Genomic DNA, 12,052 nt, shown 5'->3' with positions numbered 1-12,052 from the left:
TCATCCAATCTGTGATATTGGTTGAAGAACCAGTATTGTGAGACATGCATATTGAAATTGCAAGTACGTACGGAAGGATGATTTATGTTTGGAAGGATGATTTATGTTTGGAAGGATGATTATTTGACTTATATGGGAAAGAGAATATGAATAAGTGTTGTGAGGTTATACGAAAAATGATATATTTATAGGGAAACATGATTCTCTTTGTCAGATTTGCAACGGCTACATTCCAACGGCTATAATGTTGTTAAGTAAATTCCAAGTTGCTACATTCTAAAAAAAAGTAGTTTCCAACGACTATATTCCAACAACTCAACTATTTGTTGCTACATCCGAAAAAATAAACCCCAGCAGCTACTGTCCAACAGCTAGAATCTATTTTTTTAATTGAAATACATAGAGGAAATAATTGAAATACATAGATTTAATAATTAAAATACATAAATAAAATAATTTAACCATATTCGCTTAAATAACCAAAACAACATAGCTAAAATATTTGAAATATATAGCTAGAATAAGTGACATACATAGCTAAAATAACTGAAATTAAACGTTAAAATAACCGAAATACATGTAGGTTATTTTTTTTTTCAAATACGTTGCTAAAATGACTTGAACATTACTGTATATTGTACTTAGCCTTGATGACCGAGCAAACTTGATTATGAGCGTTTCGAGTGTTTTCGTCCATCCGTAAAGTATCCTTGAAAAGAATTTCAAAATCTGCAACACGAATACGCTCCTGGTACATGGCCTTTTTTCTCCGTAACTCTTCAAACTTATTCCATGTTTGAGTAGCATCCTCAGTAACCTTCTTGCTCGCCGACTTCCCCTTACCCCTTGCTGCTGCTTTAGCTGCCTTTAAATTTGACCCAGAGGACGCTCATTCATCATTGTTACGCTGTTAGTGTCACTTGCATTCGCGTTTAAACTTGATGAAGTGTAAGCGCGCGAGACAGTATTTTTTGTTCTCTTTGACTTATTACCTTCTTTAGTAACAAACTCTTTCCATTTTTGTTGATCTCGATTAATTTTCGAACTATGTAGGTAAGGATAATTTCTATCAGTTGGGTTGCGATTCTTCCAAAGTTTGTTGGCCATCTCGATCACTTGATCTTCATCATGGCCACTAGGATGTGTATCCTTAACCTGAATGTAGCACCCATTGAACTTTGAAACCTCGACACTCATTTTGTACCAATGATTTGAGGCCTTTTGAACATCAACCTTGAGACCTTCTGTCCTCCACTGGTTGTAGTATTGAACAATTTTCTCCCATAAATCCCCGTACAACTGATCAGTTCCTACAATAACATCATTTGAAATTGTCAACCAGCTTTTACATAAATCTTGATCTTGTTCGTGCGTGGCTCCACTTGAATTTTGTTCCTCCAACCCCTCTACCTCTGTTTCTCCCTCTACCTCTACCATTATTGCCTCTTCCTCTACCACCAGTGTTCTTCTGAACCTCCACAACCTCTTCTTCATCATCAATATCGATAGCTGCTCCTGAAATTGGAGAGTCTTAGTGCATGATAGAAGCTCCAATACTCTCTTTTCGTGAACTTTCAAGAACCACATATGATTCATGAGGGAAAGGAGGATGAGAGTAGTACATAGGCGTAGTCGGACGATTAATCAGCCTAGGCTGGTAATAACAGGATGGATGGTAATACATTTGAGCGTTGGGGGGAATCACTTGATTTGTATCATAGTAAGATCGGGATGTTGGGTGAATCGGTACATTTGGCGCATTTAGATTATTTTGGGTTCGATTTTGGGATATTTGATTTTCTAAATTTTCTAAATAAGGATAATATTGACTATATGGATCTTGAGAATAATCATTCATTTGTGGGTATATTTTCTTGAAGGAAATAATATATGAGAGAAAGAGATTATAAAAATTTTGTGGGTATATTTTTTTACAACATTGTTACTCCTATTTATAGACTAATATTTGGGAAAAAAATAAAAAAAGTTGCATATCCTGTAGCACAACATCACCGTTGCAAATTACTCGACAGCTCAAATTATTCTACAGATCCATATTACCGTTGCAAGTCTCCTATTATACATAGAAAGTGTATTGGAAAGTAAAATGTGAAAGAGAAAAGTGGAAGTGGAGCTCACAAAAAATAGACAAAGCAAGTAGCTTTGTGGAGCTACTTGGCTTGCCAAAGCAATAAGCTTGCTTTCTCTCTAACAACAAAGCTACTAGCTCCAACTATAGGTAAATTGCAAGCTGAGACCTAAGGTAATGCTGCTGGAGCTGCTCTTATGGAAACCATTTTTCAGGGTTTTCTTGATTTTCATAAAGGTTTTAGAACTTTCAACTCACTATTCTCTTTCGAGAATTGATAAACCACTACTGGATATTGGTTTAACTATCTAATATTCATGGCACAATGGTAAATTCGGCAAGGGAAAAGTGAAAAATTCAATTGTAATAATTACTTACAGCAGGTATCAAACTACAGTAGGCTGCCAACCCTTGTGACATGGCAGCTAAGTTGGAAGATGAAATATCTTTTCTTTTGTTTGACACCAGCTTTTTCTTTTATTCTTACAGCAGGTATTATCTGAAAATATGGTTCTTTTAATACACCTCAATTAAGTTTGTAAGTTCCAAAATAGATAATTTTTTTCCTGCATCTCGCCACTTTAACTCATTGTTAAAAGACTAAACACGCATTTAATGCCGAGATCTTCTAGCATGAAAAAAATTAGATTTTATCTTTTTTGAACTTTTATGCAATATGAATTAAATATAATTGTCATCTAGCTATTCTACGCAATATTATAAATTTTAAGTTACTTATTTAAATCTTTTTCTAGAGGTGTAAAAGTTGATACGACCTACCAATAGAACACGAAATCGACCCATTATTGGGTTGAGGGGGTTGGCCCGTTTGGTACACGCGTCGACACGACACATATTTTAAACGTCTTAGTTATAGCTAAGGGGTTTGACCCATTTAAGTAAGCGGGTGACACGACATGAAACAAATCGGTCCATTCAATTCTCAACTTTAACGTGCAAAATCCGACACAACTCGCCAATACGACCTAAATCGACTTGTTATAAGCAGGTGTGGGTCGAGGGTGTTGACTTGTTTCGTATACTGGTCGACACGAACATTTATTAAATAAGTCGGGTTTGGGATAAGAAGTCCAACAGTTTTGAAAGTTGTGGCAACACATTTCAGTCATTGCCTTAGGCTATATTTCTCGTATTGTGACCTAGTTAGCACAAACACGATCCGACCCGATTATAAGCTCTACTTTTTTCCTTTTAAGCACTACTTATCTCTATCCTTTTATGCCACCATTTCAACCATAACCAAATAAAAATAATTAAATTCTTTCTCATTTATTAATTTCTTTTTCAATAGATGATAGGAGTACATATACGCTCTTTGTATTTTAGTGGTTTGTATACATGGGAACATTTTTTCCCCTTTTTCTTTATTTTATGCAGCTCAAACTACACTCATTATAAGTTTGTAACTGACATTGTACTATATAATTAACATCCTAAAATCCTAGTAAAAAAATCTCAAAATTAAGACTAATAATAAGAGATAAAAAGAACTATTCTAAATTCTGAATAAAAAAGATTAAGATTTTAGCTATTTAATCATCGGAGGAATCCTATCAAGAAAAGGAAAAAAAAAATCCACATCGAACTAGCATACAACTAGAGGATACTTAGTGAATTAGTGTAGGAGTAACGCAAATTTTATGAAATTTTATAGAAGTACCAAATAAACTTTTTTATTGTTGAATTGAATTTATTTGAACTTATGAGACCTTATTAATTCTTTATTAGACCTTATTTAGTTTGAAATTCTCTCAACTTAACTGAATTTATCTGAACTTCTTTTATCCGACGAGGATTGAAAATAAAGTGAATAAAATAGGCCCAAAGTGTACGTTACTCTAGGTTGAATGTTTCAGAAATTAATTCTTCCGCTTTTTGGCAATTGTACACTAGTAGAATAAATGCTTATTGCTGCGGTCTTTAAGTGGCCTATTGCGGTAGTTTTGACCGCGCAACAATTAAAGGGGCAGCAATAGGTAATTAATATATTGTTGTGGCTTTAAACCGCAGCAATATTTGGACATATTGCTGCGGTTCCTACCCAAAACCGCAGCAATATATTTATTTTCTTTTTATTGAAAACGTACAACGTATTGCTGCGGTTTTGGCTAGAAACCACAACAATAGCTTGACCTATTGCTGCGGTTGCTGTCCAAAATCGCAGCAATAGTCCCTGGTACAGGTAATTTTTTTTTAAAATTTTGCAATCAAATTTGAAAGAGTAAAACCAAGCAAGTAACCCATCCACTATCCACCAAGTTCATAGACGAACTGAAGATTAAATGACATGAATTTGATTAATATATATATAAAAAACTAGTTACATAAATAATATAAAAGATCAAAAAGAAAAATGAAAAAGTAAAAATAAAAAAACAGTTACAACTAAATGACTAATTACAAAAAATATAATTAACAATATTAAAAAAAATAAAAAAACTAAAAATAAATTAACCCTAAAACAAAAAATAAGAAACTGAAAAATGAAACTGTAATATAGTCAAGAACTGGAAGAACTCGAGCGATTCAACGTCCGGCGACCAGCGAAAAGGAGGACGAACAACGAAAAGGAGGACGGACAAAATCTTGCAACATAAACGTAAACAACTTAAATAATTAAAATCAGCTGGTAAAATTCAAAACAAAAAGGACAAAATATTGAAAAAAAAAAACAAGAAATTGAATGTCAAAATCAGAAAAATACTTGATGAAAACAAGATCTGAACAACGAAGGCTTCGAGTGCGAGGAATGACAAAGGCTTCGCGAGGAACTACGAGCGCGAGGTCTTCGACTGGTGAGGATGAGGGAAATCTCAACCAACGAGAAGAAATCTGGAGGATGAAGGAAATCTCGACGAAGACTTCGTCTGGTGAGGGAGGATTGAAGAACGGCGAAGAATAAGAATGAGGGAGGAGAACGAGGATGAAGGACGAGAATGTCTGGTGAGATGAGGAAAAGGAAATGAGGGAGACGGTGCAGTGAGAATGAGGGATGAGGGAAGGAGTGACATAGAAATAGTGAGGAAAACCGCATTATGTATCCAAAAAACCCTATTCCTAAAATAAACATTAAAAACCCTAATAAATCTATTGCTGCGGTTTCTTCTAGGAACAACAGCAATATGTTCAAATGATATTTTTTAAATATTATTTTCATATATTGCTGCGGTTACTGCCATAATTCGCAGCAATATGTTTGGTCAAATAATCAAAATTTTCAAAAAATTCCGTTGAAATCATATTGCTGCAGTTTTCGGGCGAAACCGCAGCAATATGGTTATTTTATATTTTTGTTTTCTTTTAACCTAATATATTGTTGTGTATGGGTAAAACTGCATCAATATCACCGCAGCAATAATCAATTATTCTACTAGTGGTAGGTAGATGATTTTTATCATAAATTTTTGTAGAAAAACAAGTTCAACATGAATTTTTGAAATATTCGAACTGAACTTATTCTAGATTCATATTTCTAACTTGATGTTTAGACAATTTATAATATCATTCAATAAAAATGAGCTCAACTAATAGTTCGGCTTGTGCTTGAACTCGATTAATATAAATGAGCTTGACCATGAATAAAGAAGGAGAAACAGCATGGAGTAAAACATGCATCATGTGATTGATAATAAAATGAAGTTGTATTTGTATAAGAAATTACCCAAAAGTATGATACATAAAAGAAATTCTTTTTAGATGTTGTATGACTTATTCTGAATGATATTATTCTTCATGATCAACGTTATTACTATTGAAAGTCGATATACTAACCTTCGTAAGATAAGTATTTATTATGATAGGTTGTTATAGCAACCTTCATAGTCTATTTATGATAGGTTGTTAGGATAATCATATGAGAATTAATCGTTGCTTTTGAATATTATTTGGACATGTACGAGTTCACGATTATTGTTCTTACTACATCGAATTGTTTACATAAATAGTACCGATGCTTACACTAATAGTGGTTTTTGTTTACATAACACTATTAGAATATGTCTATACTATTATAATATTACAATCTTTATGCAGTAAACAGACAATAGTGGTGTGTACAATTAAAGTACACCGAGATATTTGACAAACAGACTTTATGTTTACATGTATAATTCTATCTATTACGTGAATAGTGGTTTTGTAGCTTCAAGTTTGCTAATAACGAATATATATATATATATATATATATATTATATATATTAATATATATATATATATATATATATATATATAACCAACCCCCGATGAGTGTCTCACAGATTTGACAAATAGACTTTATGTTCACATGTATAGTTCTTTTTATTTCGTGGATAGTGATTCTGTAGCTTCAACTTTTGCTAGTGAAGACTATGTATACCAATCCAGTACGAGTGTCACAGACAACAGTGTTGAGTACAATTGGACACAGTGAATGACTTCATAAACAACATTTATGTTTACATCTATAGTCCATTTTATTACGTAGATAGTGGTTTTTTTTGCTTCAAATGTCGCTAGTGAAGAATATGTATACCAACCCATTACAAATTTACAAGTGTCACAAATAATTGTGTTGTGTACAATTGGACACAACAAATGACTTTAAAAATAACATTCATGTTTGCGTCTATAGTCCGTTTTATTACATGGATAGTGGTTTTGTTGCTTCAAAATTCGCTAGAAGAATATGTATACCAATCCAGTTGAGTGTTACAGACAACAGTATTGTGTACAATTGAACGACGAACTTCGTAAAATAATTTATATGTTTGTGTGTATATCCTGTTTTATTACGTGGATAGTGGTTTTGTTGCTTCAAATTTCGCTAGTGAATAATATGTATACCACTACGGGTGCATTCTCCTCAATTTAAAAAATTAAGTTTCAGGTCCAATAAGTTCAAATAAGTTCAGATAAGTTGCAATAAGGTCCAATAAGGGCAATAAGTTCCAATCAGGTCTAATAAGGTCCAACAAGTTCCAATCAGGTGCAATAAGTTCCAATCAGGTCTAATAAGGTCCAATAAGTTCCAATGAGGTCTAATAAGGTCCAAATAGTCAATGTTCAATAAACATTTGTATTATTGTCCATTATGTTATTATTAGAATTTTAATTAAATTACCACAATGATTATATAGTATTATACTTGTATTAGTGTCTATTATTTTATTAAATATTTGTATTATTGTCGATATTTTATTATTCATATTACTATTAGCTGATTATGTTATTATTAGAATTTTTTATTAAAGTACCACAATGTATATTATTATACTTGTATTATTGTCTATTATTTGATTATTCATATTAGTATTAGGTGATTATATTATTATTAAATGATATTATAATCATGGTCAAATAATTAAGGTTAACAATAATAATCATTATAATTACAATATTTTACAATTTGTCTTTAAATAACTAGAGATAACATGTTTTCGTTACTAATAACGATGAAAGATATAAATGTAGAGTGAGAGATAAGGAGTTAATGCATTCTACTACCTTCACATAAATGAAAGTGGGGTGAGAACTTTTCATATGTGCCAATTTTAACTTGTTAGCAATAAATGTTAATCAACTTTTGATTTTTCACTAGTGCTTTATAAAATCAAAACAAGAGTATTAGATATATTAGTGGTCAAAGTTATGTATAGGCAAATATATAAATAGTAATTTTTTTTTGTTAAATTAATTATCATAAGAGATAATTAATAATTATTATTTTTTTAAAGGACGAATTTCAATAATTATTACTTCATAATAAATTTTGAGGGGTAGTATTTACATAAGGGGTAATATTTATGTTATTAATGGTCAATTTTTTTGTCTAATAAGGTCAAATAAGTTTCAATCAGGTCCAATAAGGTCTAATAAGTTTCAATCAGGTCCAATAAGGTCTAATAAGTTTCAATCAGGGCCAATAAGGTCTAATAAGTTTCAATAAGGTCAATAAGTTCCAATAAGGTCCAATAAGTTCCAATCAGGTTCAATCAGGTCCAATAAGTTGAATCAGGTCCAATCAGGTTTAATAAGTTCCAATAAGTTCAGTTCAAGTTCAATAAGTTCAGTTCAGATAAGGTCCAATAAGTTCAGGGCCAATAAGTTGAAGATAATGCACCGTACTACAAGTGAAGAATATTGATTCATTTATTGTAATCTGTATTGGGAGACAATCTAGTTGTATATAATAGCGATATTATAAAGTTACTTATGCACATGTCATGTTTTACGGTAACCAAAATACCCCCTCTATTTTTTTAATTGCTACATTTTTCTTAAATGGTTGTTTCTTTTTAATTGTTACATTATTCTTATTTGGGGTACTTGGCCCACCATAAAGTAATACTATTATATTTGTTTTTCTCTTTTTCCACCCAAAAGTACTACTTTATTTTTTACCTTTTCCCATTATTTTACATTAAGTAAACCAAAAAGTGCCATTCGAAAAGCTTGAAAGTGACATTGCCTAAATTGTTGTGCATACAACAATATAGCAATCAAAAAAAAAAAAAAAAACAGGAGGGAGTAGTAAATATTCATGTAACTTTCATGGACACTTGTTTTATTTCTTCTAACCTATTACAAATATATAGTGACAATAATAAGTTCATAAATTTATGTTATAGGTTAGTATCATAAGAAATCTAATGTAAACATCCCTTTCTACATTATTGAGAAAGAAGATTGTATATGTCCAATCTAATATTCCCTTTATACATTCCCACCCTATTGAAAAATACACTAACCACAAATGTCGGATTAATTTACTCCTTCCTACAAATTGTTTCTCCAATCATGTACTGAAATATAAATTAATAAATTCAGTTAAGTTGAGAGAATTTCAAATAAGGTATAATAAAGAACTACTCAGGTTTAATAAATTCAGATAAATTCAGTTTAGTAATAAAAAAGTTTTTTTTTTTCACTTTTCTAAAATTTCATAAAATTTTCAGTATCCTCTAAATGTATACTAGTTCGATGTGGATTTTTTCCCCTTTTTTGATAGGATTCCTCTGATGATTAAATTAGCTAAAATTGTAATGTTTTTTGTTTAGAAATCAGAATAGTTCTTTTTTTCTTTTAATATTAGCTTAATTTTGGGATATTTTTTTTACTAGGATTTTAGGATGTTAATTGGATTGTACAATGTTAGTTACAAACTTAATGATGAGTGTAGTTTGAGGTGCATAAAATAAAAAAAACGGGGAATTCCCTTGTATAGAAACCACTAATATACAAAGAGCATATATAAACTCCTACTCCCATGTACCGAAAAAGAAATTGATAAATGTGGAAGAATTAAATTATTTTTATTTGGTTATGGCTAAAACGGTATAAAAGGATGGAGATAAGTAGTGCTTAAAAGGAAAAAAAGTAGAGCTTATAATCGGTTCGGGTCGGTCTTGTGCCAACTCGGTCACACTACAACAAATAATATAACCTATGACAATGACTAACAAGTGTTCCTACTTCTCTCAAAAACTGTCGAACTTCTTAACCCAAACTCAACTCATTTAATAAATGTGCCGTGTCGACCAGTGCAGGAAACAGGTCAACGCCCTTGACCCACACCTGCTATAATAAGTCGATTTAGGTCGTATAGTCGAGTTGTGTCAGATTTTGCACGTTAAATTTAAGAATTGAATGTATCGAGTTGTTTCATGTCGTGTCACCCGCTTACTTAAATGGGTCAAACTCCTTAACTATAGACGACCCATTTAAAATACGTATCATGTTAATGCATGCACTAAATGTTGGGTATATGGCGTGATATGAAGCTCATGGAGGTGTATGGGTGTGGAGATGAGGTTGCGTAGAAGGAAAACGTCATTTGGGACATAAGGCTAACTTTAAATGGATATATCTTTCAATATATAAATGATTTTGAGGTGATTCAAAGTGGAGGTTATAGCTTGTTCCGAGAGCTTTCCAACGATAGGTCATATGTCCAATTCCGGTGAGAAACGAGAAAGTTATGACTGTTTTACGAAGAACTGACGAAACTGACGGCAGAAGACTCAGGTGCGCCCGCACCTGAGTCCTGGTGCGCCCGCACCTGAGTCCTGGTGCGCCCTGGTGCGCCCGCACCAAGGGCTGGTGCGCCCGCACCACGGGATGGTGCGCCCGCACCTATCGAGGACGCGTTTTTTCCGGTTTTGCTTAGTGGGGGTATAAATAGGTGCCCTAATTGCGTCATTAATGTATTCTTCATCTTTAAACACATATTTGAGAGAGAAAAAGCTTTAGAGAGAGTTCTTGAGTGCTTTTGTAATCTTTCTTGAACATTCATCGATTCCTAGTGCATATTCGTGGTTTTTCTCCCAGTTCTTGGGTTTCCACGTAAAAAGTTCTGGTGTGTTCTTTCTTGCTTTCTTATTTGATATTCTATTATTGTTTGCTATTAATCTACGATTGATAGTCAATAGAACTTACACTAAACAGGTCAGCCTCCTTGACCCAATAATGGGTCGATTTTGTGTCCGGTTGGCGGGTCATATCAAGTTTTACACCTCTAGAAAAACAGATGTAAATAAGTAATTTAAAAATTTATAATATTGAGTAGAATAGGTAGATGACAACTATATATATAACTCATATTGCATAATAAGTTCAAAATAGATGAAACTAATTTTTTTTTCATGCTCGAAGATTTTGTCATCAAATGCATGTTTAATGTTTTAACAATCAGTCAAAGTAGTGAGATGTAGAATTTTGTTTTTTTGGAACATACAAACTTAATTGAGGCACATTAAAAGAATCATATTTTCAGATAATACATGCTGTAAAAAACAAAAAAAAAACTGTTGTAAAAAAAAAAAAAAAGAAAAGAAAAGGCTATTTCATCTTCCATCTCAGTTGCCATGTCACAAGGGTTGGCAGCCTACTATACTGTAGCTTGATGGCTTCCGCCAAAGCCCAAATCAAATTGTAATACCCCGATTCTTAAAAACGCTTTATTTAGTGTTAATTATGATTATTACGTTAATTAAGTTTCGAATATTTTTTTATATTTGAGTTAGAGTATGAATATTTATTTCCATGGTGTTTGTAATAAATTTATTTATTTTGTTTTATGAAGTTACTATATATATATATATAGAAGTGAGTTCATATGAGAATGCATACTTACATGAGAAATGAGAATGAATTTTACACGCTATAACTCTAATGAACAAGTGATGTAACTCTAATGAACAAGTGATGTAACTCTAATGAAAAAGTGATGTAACTCCAGAAAAACAAAAATTAGAAAAAAAAAATTTTTAATTTTTTTTTTTTGGGCTTGAATTTTTTTCAGGGGTATAACTCTAATGAACAAAGTGTTGTAACTCTAATCCAATTGTATGGTTGAGATTCATTCTCATTTCTCATGTAAGGAGCATTCTCATGTGATCCTGCCCCTATATATATATATATATATATATATATAATATTATATATATATATATTTATATATATAATATATATATATATATATATATATATATATATATATTTATATATATATATATATATATATATAGGGGTAGGATCCGCTGATAACACCTCTTAATCTGAAAACTGAAAACAAGGGTAATTTTTAATCCCTTTAGGGTAACCTTTAACACTTTTAGGGTAACTTTTTCCAGTTTTGGGGTAACTTTATTATATTAAGGGTAGTTCTATATATTTCAAGGATAACTTTATTTATTATAAGAGTAACTATTACCATTTTTAGGGTAACTTTTACCATTTTTAGGGTAGCTTTTAGCAATTTTAGGATAATTTTATATATATTTCAAGGGTAACTTTTAGCACTTTTAGGGTAACTTTATATGCTATAAGAGTAACTTCTTCCACTTCTAAGGTAACTATAAAAAAAATATCAAAACAACAATAACTCGATTTATCAACACTTGCAATAACATTCAATTTCGCAACAACAAATGCTTGATAAAGAAAAAGCAAATTAACTATCAATAA

General features: G+C 31.7%; 1 long non-coding RNA gene across 1 annotated transcript; it reads right to left on the bottom strand.

Annotated features, from left to right (window-relative positions):
- Positions 1-4,384: 4,384 nt before the first annotated feature.
- LOC125492386 (uncharacterized) lies at positions 4,385-5,142 on the bottom strand. Its single transcript, XR_007268982.1, has 2 exons — positions 4,815-5,142; positions 4,385-4,695 (listed from the first exon to the last, which is right to left on the bottom strand). It is a non-coding gene; the product is annotated as an uncharacterized LOC125492386 (long non-coding RNA).
- Positions 5,143-12,052: the final 6,910 nt, after the last annotated feature.

This window comes from Beta vulgaris, chromosome 8, assembly GCF_026745355.1.
Source record: "Beta vulgaris subsp. vulgaris cultivar EL10 chromosome 8, EL10.2, whole genome shotgun sequence".
In the NCBI taxonomy this organism is placed as follows: domain Eukaryota; kingdom Viridiplantae; phylum Streptophyta; class Magnoliopsida; order Caryophyllales; family Amaranthaceae; genus Beta; species Beta vulgaris.
This window is presented reverse-complemented; position numbering and strand designations above follow the sequence as displayed.